Genomic DNA, 24108 nt, shown 5'->3' on the forward strand with positions numbered 1-24108 from the left:
GTGTTTTTAAGGGATTTTCTAATAGATAGCAAGAAAGTTTTACTCATCACACTGGCATAACCAAATGGACAATTTAATATTTATACTTGTTTCTCAGTAGAGACTTCATGCTTTACTGCTTAACAGCAGTGAAATAATTAATAAAGCTATGGCTTGGTGCTGCAGCCCATAGGAGAGGCTAGGTCTATAGCACTGACTGATGGGCAAAGATTTAGTTGATTACCTTGGGATCTGGAACACTAAACAAACACAGGTTCATCACCAAAGCCTGACGACCAACATCAAGGCTTGTCCAGGGGGAAAAAAAAGAGCATAAGTCACTTTTTCCACACTTGAACTGAATTATGGACATCACAGAGAACAGCCCAACAGAGAAATACAGCTGTGCATAGCTGTTATGGCATGCAGGATGGTCAAAAGCATTAAGAAAGAGTGGACCTCAGCCTTGCCTGTCTTTCAATGCACCCAACACTTTGCTCAACATTGTGCTTAGGAAAGGTAGGTAGGACCAGATGATGGGCTATGCTGTGCTCTTCCTAAGGACAGTGGTCTGGTGCTGAGGTGGGGGCTGCTGGTCTAGCTGATCCTTGGCTGGGGACACACACGCAAGTGCTATGATGTGCTGCTCGCACAACACCTGACTGTGGTTTTCCTGGGACCCATGGTACATTCAACCAAATCCATTTTGCAAGAAAGCAATGGAAGACCCAGAGAAGCTGTTCTCTTGGACCGAGGGACTTCTCCAAAGCTCTTCATGCTCAAAGATATGTAGGTGATACATTGTCATGGCTTTGGGTCATGTGATGGTTGAGATCTTTGGCTCAGAGCATTGGGAAATTTGGCCATCCCTGACATAGACTGGTAGGTTGTGTTTTCTACTGTCCCTGAGGTCCAGGAGGACCTATAGTTGCAATACCTGCAAAGGTACCTTCAGTACAGGGAACAACATCCTGGCTTTCACCTCATGAGAATTTGCAGGCACAAAGAGCAAACATTTTTTTTGGTAGTGAACGTGCGACAAGAAACTAATGTCTGTATTTGCTGACAGTTGCCTGGTGCCGTACCCTAATTCCTCTTTATTAAAAAAGTACACTGTGTTCCGTGTGCACGTCTTACACATACACAAACACACACAGATTTCTCTTTCAGTACAGACAGCACAGAGATCAACCTCACATTTTGTACCAAGGTATTTTTATACCATTCTTATGATGAAGGGAGCTGTAGTGTAAAGATGAATCACAGCTGACAAGAACACACTTATTATTACTTATTTTCTTGTACACTATGCATGTAAGCATAGACACAAGTCGGTATTTATTTTATTTCAGGGATATTTCTTCATAGGTTATTTGCCCCTGTTTTCTTCAGAACAGGGTAACCAATAGTTAAAATCTTTATGAAATTTTGCTAAAATTGCTTATTTGTGTATGAGTTGTTAGCCATGTCTGTTCTTGGAAAGTAGCATGCCTCCTCTACAAAACAGTATTCCAATAACGCTTGTATTTCTCACCTCTGGACTGGAGAGACTGTGAAAAGTATCTCCTTTTTTAACAAATCTTTCAAAACTACTCAGCCCCTTAATTTCATTATAAATTGGACTTGTACAAATCCTTACAAGTATGGTTGCCCTTTGACAGTTCTTCCTGCTTTAGTCTTAGAACAGCAATGGGAACAGGACTCTTGATCACAGCAGGAATGCGTTTATGATCATGCATTGCTCAAGTCTGTTTTTATTTCTCGTTTTATGTAAAATGCTGCAGTAATCCCTTTAGAATTCCCCTCAGCTTAAACCTCAGAGACTGTTCAAGACTGCCTCTTAATGTCTCAAGAGCACTTCAGCTCACATAAGCCTCATATTCAACAGGTAAAGCCCACTTTGTTCTATAGAGATGGCTGAAGTAATGTAAAATTAAAGATTTAATCTTCTGTGGTAACTCAGACTGTCCTCAGTCCAACACAAAGACACTAAAAGTCTGTTAACTTTTAAGTAAGTAGAAAATTCTTTGATTGACAGTGGTCTGTTGTATTGATCCCAAAAACTATGCCACAACAAATTTTATTACAAATGGGTGAGAAGACTTACTGCACACTTTGGGAACGCAAGGGGATTCATTTCACTATTAACAGGTTTTCTCCATTATAAATTTTAATTGGCAGGATTTAAAAGCAATTAAAGTTGAGACCAAACATTTTGGACAAATTAAGGAAGGATTTTTGGGGTTTTGTTGTTTTGGGGTTTTTTAAAACTAAATTTAGACTGAAGCAGTCAAAGGAGGGACTGGGCACTTGAGAGTTCAAATGATTGGTAATTATATGACATGGAATATAGCCTGTACACTTTTATTCTCATTAGGAACTTCACACAGGAGCTTAACCCATCTTTATCTTTAATGTGTTTTCTCCTAGTTAGTGGCCAGATGTTTGTACAATGGACTCCACTAATTGATGGAGTAATACAGACTAGGCTACATTCAAGGCGGGTTAATATGGACACAGCCAAACTTAACATGTATTTCCTCAGCCACAGATCTATCAAGTACCTCCAAAAAACCCCACTCTTCCCCTCAGCAAATCAACATAAGATGCTTTAAGGTTATCTAGACTGGTATCCTTCACTTACTACTAACAAGCTTGCCAAGAAAAACAAATGCAGCTCACAGATGACTCCAGAAGCAAAGCAGCTGGCGTTGCTGCTCTAGAAGAAATTCTGATATTTCAGGAGTGTTTTTCTACCTTGAACTGAGACCAAAAGTTGAAATATTAATTTTTTTGTGTTCTTTAAAGTTCTAGAAATTTATGGTTTGACAGGCAGCTAAATGAAACTTTTGTTTGAGAGTCATTAGTGTTAACCTGTTTCCACTGCTATGGTTCCAAATCCTCATCAGAAATATAGAGCACCAGGTAGGTACCTACTTCAGGGTGAGCTGAATAGCTCTTTAGACTGCATCTACTAGACCTTACCTTAGATCTTCACTGGCTACAGTGGAAGCTTATACAGCTTGCTCACGTGAATAAACACATATGCCCATATTTAGGCACCCTAATGTGTGAGCTGAATCTTACCTAGAGTAATTAATCTGCTTTAGCTCTCTAATTAGAACATGAAGACAACAGCCTTTGCAGCCTATCTCCTTTAAAAATGCAGCATTGGCCGATTCCTGACCTGAAATTCCTGCTATATTTTAAATTTAATATTTGAGAACTGCATCTCTTTGGAGTAAAGTTCTGAGAGTTGTAAATAGATGCAAAAGATTACAGAGAACTGAGGCCCGTGGGTCATTCATTTTTGCCTGTTTTGATAGCTTACTATCTAGAAGTATTCAGCATTTTCCTTTCTCTACCTTCCTTCCCTTGTTTTCTCTTGCTCCTACATCATGAATTGGATCCAAAATGACTGATTCAATATAAGATAAATGAAATTAATAGCAATATTCAGAGACCATATTCAGTGGAGTATTTGGCTGGCCATGGCCTCATTTGGGAAGCACTCCCACCCAAAGGATGGCTGGATGTAGTGAAGTGGGCCTCAGTCTCTCCCCTACCATTCCGTTTTCAACAAAACACTATCTAGTCATTGAGACAAAGACCATAAGAACATCTCTCTCTTGCTTGTTTTGGAAGATGTCCCAACTCTACAGCCAGTGGAGACCTTGAGCAGGAGGAGCAGAGAGAAAGACCTGCATCAGCTGCTCAATGTTACCCAAAACTTCTCTGTAGCCTGGCAGTAAGGCAGAAAACTTTTGTGGATGTTGTCATCAAAAACTGCTCTGCGCATATGTGAGTCCTGACTGCTGACCTTGCACAACAAGGTTGTGCTTTACATTGTAAGTAGAAGAGAAGTAAGACTATTTTTACTTTCTTTTCTCTTTCAGAAGCCAAAGCTATTTATTTTCAATTTTCAAACACCCTCAAGTGGCCAAAAAATATGCATTTTGGAAAATATATCTTTTGTCAAACACCTCAACCCTCCAAAGTAAAAACCCCAACACCTAACCTAGGCCTGCTCAACACCATCCAAAATCAGGCACTTAGCTCTCTCAGATCTGCAGTTTTAAATGGCTTGCTGAAAGTGTACAGCTTCATAGACAATTTCATTTTGTAAATGTAGGCTCTGTGACCAGTGCCAGGATAAATATGGGGCTCTAATTACTTAAAGAAAAGGCAAGTAAGAGACAGTGAAAGTTGCTCTTCCAGCATCCACCTCTCTTGCATAGAGCTTTATACTGTTGCCCATCACCATAGCAGCTGAGTGCCTATTCTGTGAAAGACCATAAAAATATAAGAAGGGTGGGAAGAACAGGCAACACACCTGCAAAATGTCCCCCAGCCCAGCTGTCATCTGACCACTCTGTCATGGGGCTGTTTAGTCTGAAGTACATAGTTTAGGAAGACCTTTTAGAACATAAAACTAGAAGAACACTAGTAATGTTACCCTACTTAAGGCCAGTGAGTGAGAAATACTGAGTCTGGGGGCCCTATTAACTTGCCACTGCCTTAAAGGGGGATCTCAGATAAGTTTTTGTAACTTTTCAGGATCTAAATTTCTCATCCTCAGAATTGCTCAATTCTGTAGTTTATCTAGTAGCTAATACTACATACAAAAAAAAAAAAAAAAAAAAACCAAACCACAAAACAAACCCTCTGGGGCCAGGAACCAAAACTGAGATCTCTCTCTGCATAGTTCCCAATCACTGCATTAGAATTGCTATGTCTAGCTTTTTTCTCATGTCTCCCTATCCACCATACAGACACTTGAATTTTGTACTCCTTTCACTGGTAAAAGGTCAAAAAGGAGAGGCAGAGAGTGCCCCAGTAAGACCAGCTGGCGTCTGTGAAGCCAGCACACTCTTTGGGATTGGATGGATTTGATCCCCTCAGATTGAGGGAGACTGGACCTGGCTGAGCTCCCCATTGCCCAAATGCAGCTAGGACCACATCTTGGGGAGATTTTGCTTCACTTTTTTATAAAGACTCAGTCCCCCAGTTTCTGGTGAACCTTTAGGCACTGACATGACATCACAAGTACCTGCAGCCCAGATTCAATTCTAGATGCCTGAAGTTTTCTTTCACCATGGCTGGTGAAATCTGCATGTAAGTGCTAAAGAACTTGTTTGGCTGTTACTGTTTTTGCAGGATGACATTCTCACCTCATGCAAATCCATGTGGGTTTTACCACTGACTTCAATGCAGCTGGAATTTTTCCTTAATGTCTTGGAGCTAATAGCCTCTTACTTTCTACCAGCTATGACTGGGCAATTTTTGATTTAGCTGTAGAGATTAAACATTCTTGATGTACCACCTAAAATTTTTAATCAATCCAATGCAAAACCCCTCTTCTTCCTACTAGAATATTCTGTTGCTCCCCTCTCCCTGGGAAATCCCATTATATTCTGTCATGTGTCAAAATATATCTACTGAGTATTGATATCAAGCAATTATGTAATACAAAATCATTTGTGTATGGTATGAAGACAGAGAAATGACTGCATTCTGAACTGCATCTCTTTTTAGCAATGTGGCAAAGGCTTCAAACCTCATATGGAAATGAGCAATGCATGTAAATTACTTTGTCTAAATGGATTTTCATTCGAAGTGGAATCTAAGCAGTTCAAAAATCACTAATGTTCACTGTCAGGAGCCAAGTGGCTGAGTCAACATCACTTTTAGTCTTTAGTGCCTCTTTTCTATAATGCTGAACCACTGAAATAGTCTGATCAAACTTGGCATTGCAGAAAGTGCACTGTGCCAGATTAGTTAAGTCACAGACTGACTCATCCTTGGGGTATGACAAATGCTAAATATGCTACTGATCCTTTGGGTAGCTGGGTACAGCTCCCCGTGAGACTGGGACACAGACAGTAGGAGAATTTAATGGTGGGTCTGTCTGTCATTTCGTTTAATTATTCTTATTTATTTTCCATAGGTTTCTCCTCTTCACCCTAGATGCTGATTATTTTAGCTATGATGGAAAGAAGTCCAATAGTCATAATTAAAAAAACTAAAGAGTCATCAAGATTCTTAAAATCATTGTAAGCAGGACTCAAAGTTTAGATCTTAAATCCTTCATCTGTATATGCTACAACTTCCAGGATATGAAGAAAGAGGTATACCGTAAGTTCCAAGCAGGTTTATGCATTGAAGAGATAAGGACTGTGCTCTACTGTGCATCCAAGAGCACCTCTGTGCTCAGAGCATGCATAACAGAGCTGTCCCTATCAGATAGTCTGGCTGGAGGTAGCTGCTCCTGTGAAGACAGATTCCTCACACAGGCATCCTGAGATCCAAAGTACAGATGCTGACTGAAAGCCAAAACATTCAGTGTTCAGTGATGGCTTTTTGAATGTATTCATCTGAAGTCTGCTCACGTGTTGTTGTAGGAAGATATCCTGACGTGCATCTGTATTAAGTGTAGAACAAGGAGACGAGAAACATGGTGACAAGACTCCTATCAGTCTTTCTTGTTGCCTCTTTCAGGATGTACAAGTTTTCTCGGTAAGTCTTAGCCTATGACTCTGTGAAAAGACTTGCAGCTTTATGGTCTTGTGTTCTGCATTTGTTTTGTTCTGAAGAATTGCTTCAGATTCAATCAGCCAGATAAGGTAAATGGAAAGATGTTCTTCTTCTGGTGGTATTTCAAGGTAGTTTAGTTAACATTATTGGCCAGCGGGGATATTCTTATCATTCTATTTGTGTGCAGAACTGTCATAACTAACACAGCCAGGCCTGCCCCATCCTTGGTTCCCTTGAGCTCCATGGCATCCAACACTTCTGAATTTTTACAGAACATAGGAATGACAGTTCACCTTTACAGCATTAACTAGATGACAGTGCATTTAGTTTAAAAAAAAAAAAAACAACAAAAAAAACAAGATTTGAGAGCTGGCTTTGTTTAGCTTTTTGTTCATTGCCAGAGAGTGACACCATTCTGCCTGAATCTACCTCAGTGATGCTCATCTGGTGCTCTCCTACGTGAAATGTGTTGGGGAGATTTTTGCCATTTTTTAAATCAAACAGAAAATATGCTTAACAGAAAGGCATGATCAGGAATACCTGCTCAGTTATGAAATTGAGGTCCCAGCCTGCAGCCGAAAGACAAAACTCTCAAGACAAGTGGGTGGTTACACTGAGCACACCAGCTTGTGCTAAGGTTGTCCACACTGTCCTGGCTCTAGGTACAGATGGAAGCAAATAACTGCAGCTGGAAAGCAGTATCTGTAACAATTTCTCAGCTAATTAAAGTCTTAGCTAGGTAGTATCAAGCACTGACAGTGACCTCTGATCTACTGTTACTGTCTCTCTCCCAGCTGAGACTGAACGCTCAAGTAAAAGTGCACCTTCTTCTTTCTGAACTGTTTTGTGGGACAGTTTAAGTTGCCCCTAAATTTGATTTTGCAACTGAACCAAACATTTGAGAAACCTGGGCCTTCCTATTGGGATGTCTGCATGATCGTGATCCCCAGGTCTTAGGCTGTGAGTCCTGCTCTGCTGTTCCTGCCCATGTGGCACCAGACCCTGTGCCCGTTGCTGAGACTTCTGCTCGGGGGCTGCTCCCCTGCTGAGCTACACTCACCTGTCATTTGACTATATGCTTGTGGGGCAGCTGTGGTGTGTATTGGGCTGTCCTTTCTGGGGATTTCATTAGGGTAAGCCAAAATAAACATTGAAACATAGTAAATTAACTCTTACTTATGCAAATTCCATTTGGTACAGCAAAAGTACAGCAAAAGCTTATAACATACCTCTTTTTTATATCCTGGAGGTTGTAGCAAATTGGGGTCAGTCCATGATGGGAGCTCACAGAGTAATAACACAAGGGCTGAAGTGCACTTGCAAACTGTGGATAGAGATTTGAATAGCACCTCTTGGTCAGCAAAAGCAACACTTTACTACCTCAACCTTTGCCAAATTAATTCCACAAATGTTTTAGTATTAAAATATTGGTAAACTGGAAAAATTAGATCTGGAGAATGAGGTATTGTCTTAGTTCAAGAAGGCATGCAAGCCTTTAGCAAAGGCAGGTATGTTGTCAAACTAACAAGTATGATGTCAAACAAGTTTAGAAACTGCTAAATGCTATGAAAAGCTGCTCACTGTCCTGGTATCTAGAGAGTATAACACAGACCCACAAAGTAAGAAACAGCTATTGCTACTGGTGGCTCATGAAGCAATGAAATACGTTTGACGTTCACTTTCCAGGTCTGTTAGTCACAGAGATACCACATCTTGCTTCAGCTAACAGTGAGACACACTTTATCCAATAAATTGACCAGGCGAGGCTAATCATTTGACCTTAATTACCCAAGTGTTCACCCAATACTATGCAGACAGACAACATCAGTTGACACACTGGTCCTGCTAATAGTGATACTTAGCACTCCCTACCGTTTTTCATCTTCAAAGCACTTTCCAAATTTTACTTAATTAATATCTTTGAAGATGCCAAACTGTTTGCTGATATTTCACTGATAGTTTCTGCTCTTTCCAGAGCAGAGGAAAAGATGCTATTTCCTAATTAGATTTTAGTATAGAAACTACTGACTTCCCCTTCTCATCTGGTTTTCAGTATCCTTCTGTTTCCAGCAATCTGACCTCTTGCCAGTCAGCACCTGGGGAATTATTGCCTTACTTGCCTTTTAAATTGCAGATAACAAATTATTGTCAAAGCAAAACCTCTTCATTTTTTTCAGACAGATTTAAACGTTACACCTTAACTTTCAGAACTGCAATCCCTTTGCTAGGTAACAAAGTAGGAGTCAATTAATTCAAAAAATTAAACTCAGTGTTATATTTTTTTCTATCTTTTTAAAAAGTCTTCTAGGTAGAGTTTCTTGACTTCGTGCTTGTTAAGAGTCTCACAAATATTTATCAGATGATTGAATTGTAGTCCACTGTTTCAATGTAAGCTTTGGCAGGTTGTTGAAATATGGATGTGATTCTGGACCTTTCATGTTTTCATGGAGCATCTAAAGCCACATACAGTATATTACATGTCATTAGCACTGTTGCATCTGTTACCATCAGCGGTGAATGGGCTATTGGCAGAGTGCACTCTAAAGTCACAAACAGGTATTTCCACTGAGGTCATGGAGCTCATAACTTTTATATAGAACAGTGTATTGAAAAAAAAAAAAAAAGTAAAGTACATGTATCTGCAAAAGATGGCTTCTTTATCCTATAAAATGAAATGGGAAACAGCAGAGTTTCAGTAGATGGGAGACTCAGATGGTTTTACAAAGTAGACAGAGAGCAGGTTGTTAGGAGACTGCTTCAGTGCCCCGTGGGCCACTTGAAAGTTGTGCCTTACACTACATCACAAAACTCTGACTTCTTGAATTTTAAATGACCTAGACATTAAGGAAGATTAATTTCCTTCTAGTCCTTTTCTTTTAATTTTGTTTCAAACTCTCAACTATTCTTCTAATTCTGCTCTAGCTGTAATCATCCTTCAAATATTTATCTGTCAGATGTAGTACTGTCCATCAGTTGTCACAGCTTAAACACACACACACACACACACACACTGCACACACGTGTGTGTCTGGATGTAGATCTTTCATCTGCAGTTTAGCAAAGAATTGAGACTGCTTACATTCTGCTCAACAAAGCACTTAAACATAAAAGTAAGGATAAGGCTGAAGCTAAGCACATTGCAATTAGCAACGGGTTGTTTAATAAAAGCTTGAGATGGACAATACTTACTGATACCTTATAAACTATAGGAAGAAACCTTCTTTCACTAACTTTCTGAGATGCAAAAAAAAATCTATTTCAGTCAGACAGTGGATACTTCTGCCAGCAGAAAATCCATCTGGCTTAACTCTAATAGGATTCTAAAAGCAGTAACAGTGAGAGAAACACCCAGATCAGAAATAACTTGCTTAAAAAGTGAGCAGCAGCCAGCGTACCCCTCAGGGACTCACTGTTTACTCCTCTGGAAGTTTAGAGTGCGCTTTCCTAAGAGAATAAAATATTGATAAAAATACACCCACCCACCCTGCCCACCCTCCCCCCCCCAAAAAAAAGAAGTAAAGGAAGAAAAAAGCAATTTGGAAGTAGAAAAGAGAGGAGAGAGATCTCAGGAAGGAACAATTTTAAACCAGTCTACCACTTCCCCCACCAAAAGCCATTTGAGGAACAAAAGGCCTCTGAGAAGCTGTGTACTAAAAGAGCTCATAGAGGAGGTACAGGACATAATTTGTTTAAAAGAAAGAGCTGCAAAGAACAGGTCACTTCAAAGACTACACCAAAATGGGGAATGTTGGCCTACTCCTCCCTTTTACACTGCAGTGTTGCCATGTTAATGTGCTCTATCCTACTTGTGGAATTATTTCTAAACAGAGGCTATCTTGGTATCATTTTCCCTGTTCTCTGTACAGTTTTCAGGACCAAACTGTCCTCAAAGCTCCAAGACTGAAACACAATATATTTTAGTTGTAACATACCCTCCTGCAAAATGAAATATCTGGGTTGGTTGGTTTGTTTTTGCACAGGTGTATTTATAATTCTTCACAGATATCTCAGCTGGGTTTTCAAAGCTTTTCTTTAATTGTGCTTATTCTCCTGGAAGTGGCTGGGTTGAAACTGGATGAAAAAAGAAAGAGTGAAAGAAGATATTCACTGTCTTGTAACAGCCAACATTGAAGCAAACACATACACTGTATGAAAGGAAAAGAGCTTTGTCAAACTATTAAGAAACCAAAGCCATATTGCCCTTCCTGTTTCTGAGGTATTTTGGTTCAAAGCTAATTTTCTATTTCTGGGCCATTCATAGTGTTTCAGTTCCCATTTGGCGTAGCACAACACGTCTCAAGGTGGGTGTCCATTTGCTCCTGCAGCCGAGATGGATTTTGCATGAAAACAAGGTAGTTTACCAAGGATGTCTTTAGCAGTTTTTTTCCTGTCTATTGTTTTTCAAGAATGCAAGTTGACAAATGCATTGCAACCATCAGGAACATGTAAACTTAAGTAAAAATTGTGCTGGAGTAAGAGTGAAACCTAGTAGTATGTGCAAAACCATTCTGCTAAAATGAAGGAGTCTGAAGAAGACACTACAGACTTCTCTAGGATTACAGCAAGTCTGGCCCTCATTGGCCATGATCTAGAGCATTGGCCTTTGGTAGCATTATAAAAATAGAAAGGAAAAGAAAAATAATTATTTGCCTGTCTGCTGCTTATCAGTTCTGCAGACTTATTTTTCTCCAAGTATATGTATTGTAACACTTTCAAAATGAAATCAGCATCTAATCCATCCATGAGTAATTAAACTTGTAGGAAATAGAGAACAAAAAGAATGCTTTTAGATAAATCCTAATTAATTGTACATGCAAATGTCTTGGATGGATGTGGTCATGCAATTCAATTAGATGACTAATTATGTTGGAATTATAATACCATATTTAAACAGATAAACACACATAAAAATGCCTGCCCAGGAGTTTGCATGCTGGAGACTGGGAATAGAATCATTTATTGGCTCTTTAGTGCCACCTGTTGAAAACTGAAAATGCATGCAAATGAAACTGTGCGCCAGTTAGACGTCCATTTAGAAGGGCAATATCCATTTGCTTGACAGGTGTGAAACAGTCATAATCTTCATAAATTTAACAGCTGGGATGGAAGTATTTGAAACATGGTTGTCACCCTACAAAGGAAAGTGTTACATACCATCGGAGATGCTGGGAAGCAGAAGCCAAGCTCTTGGGATGTGTGGCACGTTCATAATATCACATCTGTTCAAAAAATGAACTGGTTTCCCTTCTTGCTAGTAAGCTGCCACAGGGCATACATCAAAATAGGCATCCTGATTACAGAAGCCTCCTCCTCCATAAGCAATTCTATAGTAGTCCTTCTGATAATTAAGAGCAAGATTACTACTGCCTTACTCACGCAGAGTTTTGCTGGAACCAGACTGACCACTTGTAGAGTACTGTGCTATGCAACACAAGGAGGGGAAAATACCTGCGGGGGGAAGGGGGGGGCGGGGCAGGGAGTAAACAAGCAGGAGTGAATTCAGTGTAAGTAGTGTTGATAATATATTGTGCCCAGCTCTGACAACATGGTGGCCAAGTTGCTGACCTCATCTCAGGTCAAAAGACCAGGTGAGAGTAAAAAGAGTCTTAGAAGTTCAGTTTTCAGAAATAGTACTTCTTGCCTGCTTTACTATTTTACTCTGCAAAGAGCATCCCTTTTAGACTACATTTCCCCTTTGGTTTTAATTTATGGTAAAGTACAATCAAAAATGCAATATATGGCCAGATCTTAGGCCTGGGCTGTGTTCTTCATCACAGACCAAATGTCACATGGCTTGCCAAAGATGGAATAATGTAAAATTTCTTATTAAAGAAATCTAATCTATTTCTTGTGCAAAACCACTCATTTCATCTCATTACCTACAACACAAAAAGGCACTCTGCTAATTAAAAGAGAACAAGAGGTTTGACAACAGTACACAAGGTAGAGGTAAAGCAGTGGCTGCTTCACAGACATCCTTTGTAAAATGTGGCATCATGGCTCAGTCAAGAGGTACTTCAGGTGAGAAAGGAACGTCCTGGTATAACAAGATAAACCATGATGAAGATTTTAAAGAGTATTGAGGCCTACAGGACAGTGCAGGGAAGCTAGGACAGTTTAAGCATGTTCCGTGCTACTCAGTCTCTCTCCAGCTCTGGAGGAATGTCAACCAAGGAAAGATAGTGAGGATCACCATGTTTTCCTTTCATTGTGGACCTCAGGTAGTTTTATGGTGATAAAGCAAAACCACCATCTCAGTCTCTTTGCCTCTAGCTCTGCTGTGCCTTAAAACTTAATGGTTCATGCGTGTCATTATCTAGATGATGTTGAAGGAACACAACTTACTGCCAGAGCTGGGCACAGAAAAGCGATATATATTTTTCAGAGAATATGTTAGATATTTCAAAATCGGGTCCCATTCTGTATAGAAACAAGCCTCCCCAAATATGAAAAGCCATCAGAAGATGGCAGGACCCAGCCCCACAGCTGTGCACCTTTCTGCCTGTGGTAGGGTCTGCATTCTTTCCCTTGGGACATGAGTTGACATGGCTGGGCAGCTGAGGGACAGCACTGAAATTCTGCCAGTGCCAGGCTAAAACAGGACCTTCTCCATGGGTCAGTTTCATTTCCCTGTATTGTCAAATTCCCACACACTTTCACTGCATTTCTTTGAACCAACATTCCCCACAACTTTAAGCTAAACATATTATTAAATCAAAGTATTGCAATTGTCTATGGCATTTTTGACCTTTCTGGCTGATTTTCAATACCACTGACAGATTAGGCTGACCAGGTGTTTGTCCAGGTGTCACTTTCACAAAATTGCCAAAATAAAGGGTGTGTCCCTTATATCTGGCTGGGCTTTCCAACATTTCCATGTAGTTGTTTCAAAGGATAATAAGATACAGAAATCATTCCACCCAAATGAAAGTAAACCTTTGTCTGAAGCATCAAATCTGGGATCTTGAGCAACCTTAAGCACAATATTTTTGGCACAAAATGCTTCCTGTTTCAATTTTAATCCTTTTTAAACATTATTCTTTTCCAGTTAAACACCTGTTTTAGCCTTACAGAAGCTGATTCTATAGAATTATATTCAATACCTATTATTCTTCCAAGTGGGAAAAAACTTCAGAGAGAAAAATAGAATAGCTATTATGACAGTAGCACTTTATTATGGAGTAGCTTTTGGAAAGAAAAAGGTAAGTCAGTGGCTTTGACAGATAATTATGGACTCCTATTACACAGCAGAATATCATAAAAAAATTAAAATATATAAAATGTCTTTCACATTTTAAATAAATGTCAGCTACATTTTCCTTAGTTAATCGACTTACCAATTTAATGAAGCAGAGTTCTTTTAAATGTAAAATATGCAGTCTTTGGGTTTTTTGTAATATTTATGTTAACAATATTGTAAATATTGCTTTCATGCATTATTTGGCTCTTGAGGAGAAGTGTTTGGAAATGTTTCAACACACTTAATCTTGTTTGCCTTTGTCATGCAAAATGAGAAAAGATTTCACAGTATAATGCTCAACTATACCAATATTCTACCTCTCTACTAATATGGCTTGAAAATACTTGTGATTTCAGGATTAAACACAAAAATACAACACACATAAAAGGTGCTTTGTGATTACTTGTGATTACTCATGAGTAAAGTAATTTGGAAAACTTTTGCTGTTCGACTAATCTAAGCACTCCAAGGTGAGTGGCTTGAGCCAGTTAGAAAATGCCTGATTTGCAGAAATTGAGGGATCCCCTCTTTCAATCTACTACTACTTTTTGGAGCATGTTATTCTTAAGGAGTTTCAAGTTGGATACCCCAAATCAATGCTCACTTTTGAAATTGGAGGTCTTAGGCTCAGCTCCAAGGAGTGAAAGACCAGACAGCAACTGGCTATATTGTTCTGTCTCAATTTGTGGGCTCCCATAGAAGAAAACATCCAGCTGCTTTTGTAGCCTTACAAAATGTAGACATTTATTTTTTCTAAAATGAATCCCCTTGCATGGTATGTCCTATCTATGTATTCCCTGCAAATTTCTCCCGAAGAAGCATAAAATAACCTATTTCAGATCTTCATCCTATCTTAAAGGAGCTATCAGCTTTCACTGTACTGAAGAGGATTTTACCAATACATCCAAGGTATAAAAGGCTGTGTCAAACAAGACAAGATGACATCTTCTCAGTATTGTCCTTGGCATTTGCATTCTTATTTGCTTGGGAGTTTGTCAGCTGGTGCAGCGTTGGGAACAGAAGAATGATAACAGTAATGGGGTAAAGCAAAGTAGCATGCCAAAAACCCAGGAGCTCTGCCAGACTCAGAGATAACTTGTTCCACCAAAGAACTAAAATGAAAAAACTATCATCTTTCTCTCTTTTCTCCAAACACAGGAGTTATTAAGAGGACTTACTCTGAGCTTGTCTCTGCTGTACTGATAGGTGTATCTGTCATCTCTAGCAAATTGCAAGAGTATCTCCTGTAAGGCTTTGTGGGAGAGACAAAGATTTGGAGGGTGGCCGGTGAACACTGCTTTGTAGCACCAATTCCTCATCATTCACTGTTTTCTGACCTTTCTATTCTTTTATTCCTGAAGGACATATCCTGGAAATAGCAACTCAAAAGATCACTTTGGACGTCATCTAAAGAAGTTTGTTTATTGCATGCTGAAGATGCTGTCATCCCTACCTGCTATTCGACATGATAACAGTCCTGCTACATGATGGCAACTTATAGGCTTCACAACAGTGGGATTTCACTGATTTCAGTTAAAGAAAAAGTCATTATTAAATTACATCCATAATGCACTAAAGGTACCTCACATGTTAATGGAGTGAAAAGCCTGGAAAAAAATTAAGCTACTGAATAACAGGAGTTCAGAGTAAGCAGGTGAATTTATTCATATTTCGTTTTGCAGGTAGCAGGTTTACCCAATGCTAACTTGGACCACATCTACAAATGATGGTGATAAAAAACTCTCCTATGTTTCAGTTGATACAGATCAGAGAACTCCACTACCAAACCATAAACCACACTCAAACATGTTCCTGGGAGAAAAGTAGGCTAAAGATATTGTCTCTCTACTTCCAGACAGGGCCTGTTCATTGTGGCTGGTGAAGATGATTATCTCAGATTCAAAACCAGTAGAAATAACCTTTCCAGATGCCTGAAAGACTATGACTGTTCTTAAATATATAGCAGCTATTGCCTATACATAGTTGTTATTTTCAAAGGTTAATTCAGGGAAAATAATCTTTCAGGGTTTTTTCTAGTGCAAGAAATAACTTTATTAGAACAATGAAGCCTAATGGCCAAAGAATAGGTTTACGTCCGAGTCATAACTATAATCACAGTTGCATGATGGTATGCAGAACGTTCACCTGCAACTACGCTCTCAAAATTATCCTTTTTTGAATGTAGAGAATAATGGCACCTATATATCCTATTTATCACTGAGACCCACTCTCCTACTACAAACTTTTCTTCCTGATTAGCTCCTCTCTCAAATTTCCTTGTACCAAATCCCTTTTCTTGTACATGATAGAAACTGGCAGATGCCTTTTTGCTCTGCCTCCAGTCCTGTGGCAAGCTGCTAGGACAACCCACTGATACATGTTCAAAAAGCATCTTTTAAAGTAGCTGATGTCTCTACCTTCTTCTGAAGCAGACAATCCACTGACTTGTGTGAACAACAGGGACAACAATGAAATGCTAGGATTTCAACAACTTGCTTCAAGTATTTGCTCTAGATCACATTACTGACCCTACATTCATCAAAATAAGCAACTGTTTGTGTTAATACATATGTTTTTGGATTCACATACAAAGGAGCTTCCTTTCTAAACAAGATGGACTGGATTCTTGGTGACAGCCCGGGTGAGGAACCCTACAGGGATGATGACCTGAGATGGGCAGCAGCAACAGCGCAAACCTGATCCTGTGTTCACAGGACTTTTACAGCATCAGGAGTCTTTTGGCTGTTAACAGTTAGATGCAACCATGATTCCCTGGTTATCTCCACCATGAACCAGAAAAGATTTAGAATAAACTCTCTCTCCACACCTACCCATTCTCTGCTTACATCTTTTTCCTACTGCGTTTGCAAGATGACTGGCTGAGACCTTACTTCTACTCAGTGTGGAGGTTCATTCCAGATTGATTGATAATATAGCTTGCATACTCAGGGTGTTGCTTGGGGTCCCCAAATCAGAGTAGGGCCTTTGCCAGACATTGTGCAAATGCATAGCTAAAAAAAGTCTTTGTAAGAGTACTTTACTGAGGCCACAAAGGAAATCAGAGACAGAGGCAAACATAGATCCCCAGATTAGTGCCTTTAGCACCTAGCTTTGGATCATGATTTTGCTATGGATGTTTACTTGGCTGCTTACAGACTTGCAGGATGAAGACCTTGGATTGTTTTTGTAATAGCTCAGTTTGGAAGTGGCCACCATAAAAAATTCCCTCCCAAATGAATTAGATCCTCAAAACATAGTGAAAGGTCTTTAAATGGTATCAGCATTGCCCAGCTAACCATCTTCCCAAAAGCCAACCATTGGTTTTATACAGTCAGAGCCACTAGACCATTGCTGCATACTGTGCATGCAAAATTTCTCTTTGCAAATGGTACTTTCTCATTATTCCTTCTAGACTATGCGTTAGGGTCATTAATAGGACAATAAAACTTCAGAGGAGCAGGACAGCAGCTTGACCCCTCAGTAGTAGCCAATTTGCCCAAAAAGCATAAGCGTATTTGCCTCAAAAGAGTTAATGGCATGACTCGCTGCAGTTTTTTCATAGAAAGTTTATCTTGCAAACTTGACTTGTCAATCCAAGATGGCTTTTCATCTGAAGCGGCGCAGAGTGGGTGGAGTGGAGAGCACAGCTGAAATGTGAACTCTGAGAAATGCAGACAAGAAAGCGTTTGCAGTTGCTGTCTGTTTGGTGCAAAGTTTTGGTTCATTAGCCTTGAAATGTTTCATTAACAGAATGCTTCTGGTATGCTATAAACAAACTGTGAGTGCCCTTGCATGCAACAGCACTCTGTCAAAAATGAACGTGGTTTATTCCCTTTTGTAAAATATTTAGAAAGTGAATGACAAAGTTAAGCAATGCTCATATTTGTGTGATCTAAACAAGAGAGTAACATCGTGGTAACAAGCACCTAAAAATAAATTTGTTCATTTCTAGTTCTCACATTACTGCAGTTTTGTTTGTGGCTCAGAAATACAGTTCTCTCTACCTTTTCTATTCTTTTACCAAATATTTTAAAAATAGGAAAAATACATAAATACATACTGGTACATTTAAGTGTTCTTAAAATTATTTAAGGACAAAAATTCATTTTACACTTGATCTGAACTAGATCATGCCCATCCCTGGTCTTGTATGTAAAGGTCAAATATTGCAATTTTTATTCTGGTAAAGCTTTCAGTGAAGGCAGACATTTTTTGTGGTACATTAACACAAGCTCCAGCAAAACAAACTGCAGATGGAGTTTTGCCAGAAAAAAAAGACTTTGTAAGGAGAGATTATTTTGGATCGAATAAACAGAAAAAAAAAAAGACAAACAAACAAACAAACAAACAAAACCTGATCTGAATCATAGCCCAGATTTTAAACTCAATCTTTGAGATTAGAGAAAATTTTGCTCCTTGTCCCAGGCTTTATGATATTTGCTCACATATTTTGACAACAAATTGTCCTGGTTCAGGGCAATGAAGAAACCAAAAATACAATAAAGCCCAGCGTTCTCCTTGAAGTACCTGAACCCATGAAAAAAGACATTTTTTTCTGACTCTCTTTAGTTGCGGACAGCAATTAAGTTAATAAAAAGTTAGCATACAAACAAGATCTCATAAAAGATACTTCATAATATTTTGAAAATCTGTCCCTCTGTAGTGTGAATCTCTCTTTTTAATGGTTTGAGTGAAATGACAGATACTAAATAGATAATCCTGTGTATTAACCTTAAGAGGGGTCAGAGCAGAGGGTATAAATCCAAGCAATTCCTAAATTACCTTGGATGACTCAAATAGGTCTAGATCCTTTGCAGGTTTTAAGTTTTTAGCTCCTTCTATGCAAATGTTTGAAATATAACATCAGCATTGTTAGATCAGCTAACACAAAAAAGGTCTAATATAGGTTCAGAGTGGTTGCTGAATTCATATGTATTTTGCACAGATACAAGTCTCCTTGCCCAGGTTCAGCATCGTGCCTTCTTAGTACCTTCTGAAATCTCCACTGGTGTGCCCATTTCAGTGGGACAAACAGCAGCAATTGCCCTTCAGGATCTGTGACTATTCATCAGTGTAGGTATATCTGTGACTCAGATGTACCTTTTTCCACCTGGAAAAGTCTACAGTACTGAGGTCACAGCAAGTACCATGAGAAATAGGGAGTAATCCTGTGAGTCTTCAATTCAGTTGAATTTCCAATGATGTCAGCCATAATGTTGAGTACACAATCATGTCCTTTGCTATGAACATATTTTCAGGAATTAAATCATATTTTATCTAATCAAACTATTTTTGCTAGGGGTAATTTCTGTTTCAGATAACTTCAGAAGAAGAAACAGCAGTGGAATTGGGGAGGGGGTATAGATGGGGGAATTTGGCCTTAAGTCCTTGCTATATAAGTGACTGTATAACACTTTATTTGCATATCTAGCATTTAAAGGGTTACGCATGTAATTATTTAATGTAACTCCAAATAAGCTGTTTGATTTTCTTTCATCATGAGCCAAACATTAGGCTTCGAAAGGAATTCCTTTAAACTTCAATAATATAAAGGCACATGGCAATGTGAAAGTTACAACTCTAGCTTAAATGAGTCAGACATAAAAGTATTTATGACTGCTATTCTCTGAATATACCAACTTCAGACACTTTAAAGTCTAGTTCTGCTGCACAGAATAGGTACAGGAATATCAGCCATTACACATCTGCAGAACTCTTACTTTCAAGCAAAGCAGAGTCCAGCCCCTAAACATTTTTTCCTGTTTTAAGAAAAAAAAAAACAAGATAACAAGCCACACCAGGCCGTCAGCACCTGAAGCAAGTAAAAGCAATTCCTTTATGAACTTCCCACCAGTTATTTGTTTTGTGAGGCTCATGGAGAAAAAGAATAAAGAAAGCTAGTGAAAAAACAGTGTGTCCCAGTGAAAAGCATTGCACATGAAAGAGAGAAAGAAATGAACTGAATGTTGTTTTTTCTTGATGAAATAGCAGATTGGATCTTAGGCTTTTTACCAACTCTAGCACAGGTGATCATCATTTGTTCTGTCAAAAGCATTTTCAATGACATGACCAGAACAATGCGGCTGTGATTACAAGGATCAGCATGGATTGAAAGATACTCAGGGCATTTACCAAAGGGATATTTATAGCAGTGCTAAAGATGTTCGCTTTTTTAAACAGACTCAAATTCTAGGAACAGAAGATTTGAAATCAGGGTTGCTCCATTTGGTTTTGCATTTGCCATGCTAACCTGCACAGCCATGTCCTCTCACAAATGAAGGCTGAACACTCCAGTTGAGAAGTTATTGTCATGAAGTCAAATCCAAATGCTGAAGAGGAAAATTGAGATAGTTTTCATTGTGAACTTTGATGTGAAGCATCACGGCTTTTGGAGGACAGCCATACCTTTGATCTTGCAGAAATTGTGAGGAATCAACCACCTTGAATCCCAATCGTTCAGCAGGTGATTTATAATATCATAATATGACTGAAAGGACTTTTTCAAAAGTCATGTAACCAGCAAAGAAAAAAAAAATTAAAAGATTTAACAGAAATTTAAGCAATTCTGGTAACATGCAATCTAAAGTTCATAGCAGACTCTTAATTTTCTGGTAGAAATGCTGAGACATCCAAGCTTCAAAATTAGCCTGCCTGACATCTAACCACACTGAAATGGATAAATGCAGCCATTTGGGTGCTGCAGCCGTGCAGATAGCCATGGGGCTGGGATAGTGTGATGCAAGGAGGAGGCAGAGCCTAAGGGAATGAGCATTTCTGATGGCAGACCGGCTCCCCAAAGCTTGTCTTCAGCTGGAGGGAGTGGAGAACAGCTGCAAGGCAAAGGCTGCCAACTTTAATTCTCTCCATTAGTGGATCATTATCAAACAAGGGGGTTAAGGAGAGCAGGGATTGCACTTACTGTAAAGGGCTTCCCTGTGTATGCCCAGGCCCTCTTTGGTGGGTCAGTAAGCCTTCACTGGCAGGAACCCTCAGGAGCTGCTGCAAAATCCATTGCCACAGCCACCACCAGACATGGGGCGAAGTCCCTCCAGGACAGACCCTCTGGTAGCTGCCACAGACATTTTCCTGAGCAGCTTGTGTGAGGGCAAAGAGAAGGGACTGGGGTTTGACATCTCCTATCGGCAGAGCCTGGTGCCCCATGTCCCCACACTGCTGTTGACCACAGCTGCATGTGGCTCTGCAGTGAGGCTGCTCCCACACACCCGCAACCAGCACATCTTGCAAATGTACTTCATTTATAGCTTCTAATGGCCTTTAGAAATAGCTGCATTTTGTTTATGTTAAATAAAATGTTCCTGAAGCACATTCTACTGTTTTCCCTGGAAGGCCATAGTATGAGTGATCACAATACCAGAAAATACCAAACAAGGTAGATTTTTTTGTGCTGTCTCTCACTTAAGATTAGAAATCTTTTGTCTCTCTCAGTGATTCCTCCTATACCTGCAGTGAGCAGAAGCTTTAGATTTGAGATATCTTGTTTTAAAGATGCTCAATGAAATTAATTTCCCAATAACTCTTCTACATTTATGTGAGCAGGTACAGAGCTGGTTGAGCAACTGTGTTTCAGTTGTGTGGCCAAGCTAGAAATATAGAAACAAAGACCTTGACATTAATCTAGAAGAGAGGAAGGACTCTTTTGTTATAGTTTTCTTGAGCAATTATTTTAAATTCTTCCTTCAGAGCATAAACAGTAGCCATAATGAATTTTTTTTTCAGTGCAGAACTGATTTAACCCAAATCCATCAACAGTTTCAGACAACCCCAAACTGTATTTTGTGGATACAAAATATTCAGACAAAAATTACCTAACTCTAGTTAGAACATCAGATTCTTAAAAGAATGTGTCATGGATTATATTGCCTTTTCATAGCTTTAACTTACTTTAACTTGAACACCAGATCTTGAATTTTCTCATGATGATTATTTGTTTCTTGTACTTTCAGACTTGTTATGTTTATTGAGGCTTTAGATCTTCCTTCCCAGAGAACTTTCTTAGTTTAAGTTTTGAATTTTTAGAATGGTCTTTTTGGATAAAATTACTACTTGTAGCCTACAGCAAATAGTTTTTGATGTCATGTTTTTTTCCTTTTTATTTTTTGGACATTTGTAGGATACAGGTAAAATTTAGCAACACAAAATTTCTCAGTGATTTAAGATTCTCCTACCATAAATCTTCCTGCTAAAATACATGTTAGGCATGTCTTAAGAGAAATCATATACAAGAACGTGACTTGATCAGCATCCCAGTGAGATACAGGATATTTTTCAGCTGGGGAGTTAATGGATGATGATACTATATTTGGCCAGCAAAAATAATGACACACTTTCCCCTGGTCTACAAGAACTACTCCCACATTGATTTTAACTTAATATGTCCCTCATTAGGAACCTGCACAGAAGTATGGCAGAAATACCCAAGACAGTTATTGGATCATTCGCTGGTAATAATAGATATTGCTTTTTTTTTCTGAGAATGTACAGGCTAATCATAAAAAGGATAGCCTTGAAACAAAAGCTTTTTACAAAATACAGATTTTTATCAACTCCATCACTGTTGAAGTTAAATATTTTATGGAGCTAAATAAAACTCAGACTTCTCCACTTTCACATTGTGGGATGCAGTAAAAGCTTAAGAGCCTGATTCGCCCCACTGTCGAACGACATCCATTACGCATCAAATGCCCTTCACTTCACAGTGGACTCTGGCTCTGATACAATCAGACTCCCAAAGCCCAGGTAACTTGATATACAATTTCAAAATGGAAAAGTCCATGCCAATAGCTGGGAGTGGCTCTTCTGGGGACCTGCTGTGGTTGAAGAACAGGATCCTCATGCTCGCCAGCCAAAATGCCATAAAGCACTCCTGTTTTTCCTTAAATTGAGCCAAGCACTTACATATATTTCTACTTAACAAAGCATCTGCTTTAATTCTGTTGACCTCTACAGGATGTAAGTAGTGGCTTAAGTGCTAAACTCAAGCCTTGGACATGTCAGGCCAAATAAGCGCTGGCACCCAAGGGCTGTGAGCCCTTCTGATGGGATAATGAAAATATCATCGGGCTTGTTCCACAGCTGGGAGACTAGAAGGACACTCAGCTGATTGCTCTTGTAGCTAAGAAAACGAACAAACTATTTAATGGTGACACAATTGAGACTAATAACTTGACTAATAACTCATTGCCTGATTGTTTTTTTTAAGTGCACTCGTGAAAATTAAAGCTCTGGGTCTGGGGCATGAAACCATTATCTATACAACAGCTCACAGAGAGGGTTATCTAATAACACGAGAAATCTATTAGACTCAGTGGAAGCAAGAACCAAAGGAAATAAATCATGCAATAATGGTAAATCAGATCTCTAATTATGGCCCCATACAGGAGGCCAGAGGAGAAATATGTCCCTAGGACCACTACGTAGTATTTCTCGTCCTCTCATGTTAGAAGCATTCAATCATATCTGCCTGCTTAAATTCCATCAAGCCCACAGTAATTTCTGAAAAAAACTGGCATGCTTGGGAAGGAGGTGACTAGCAATCACCAGTATAAGCTATTTCATCTAAACTGCTCACAGACAAGGACCCTCACACCTTTTTCTCTCCCACTGGTGCTGGAAATCCCTGCATCAAAAGCCTGTGGTGTAAGAGGACTTTCAAGCCCTGTGCAATTCCTTCATAACCAGCCAACTCTGCCTGCGATGGAGACAAGCCCACTGCTAGTGTCTGTTCCTACACACTCTCTGGTTATGTCTGTAGGTCCCTTCTCTGCTGCCCCAGGAAATCTGAGCAGTGGCCCAGGCTGAGACCCAGAAGATAGCAGCAGGCGGGAGCAGATCCATGAGGAGTTAGGGCACATTTCACCGCCTCTCAGTTCAAAGGCAATGGAGGAAAACAGCACATGGCAGTGAGACCTCAGAGCACAGTATTTTATTTCTCCACTGCTCTGATGCAAGACCTCTGGCAAAACTACTTCTTTCTCCATTTCAGCTTTGAGAGTTTTGCCAGGTTTAACATGCAAGTGTGTATTCATCTGAAGGGGAAGGACTTTAGTGTTGTTTAGCACCCCACATTTAGACATGGGGTGCAGCACTATTCCCTGAGCAGCCAAGCCCACCACCCCTCCTCCTTACCTTCCTACCCCACATCAGAGGCTGCCTCACATGTCCACAGGCAGATGTGAAGGTGTGTGACAACCTCAGCCCAGAGATCTAGAAGCTCTATGGGTACCCTGTTATGGTGGTACCTGTCTCTGAAGCACTGCTCAGGGTGGCTGAGTGTATCTGCCTGGCGTACTGGGCTGTGCTAAAGCAAATACACCATCAGGAGGAAACCAGTGAAG

This window comes from Strix uralensis, chromosome 1, assembly GCF_047716275.1.
Source record: "Strix uralensis isolate ZFMK-TIS-50842 chromosome 1, bStrUra1, whole genome shotgun sequence".
NCBI classification, from domain to species: Eukaryota; Metazoa; Chordata; class Aves; order Strigiformes; family Strigidae; genus Strix; species Strix uralensis.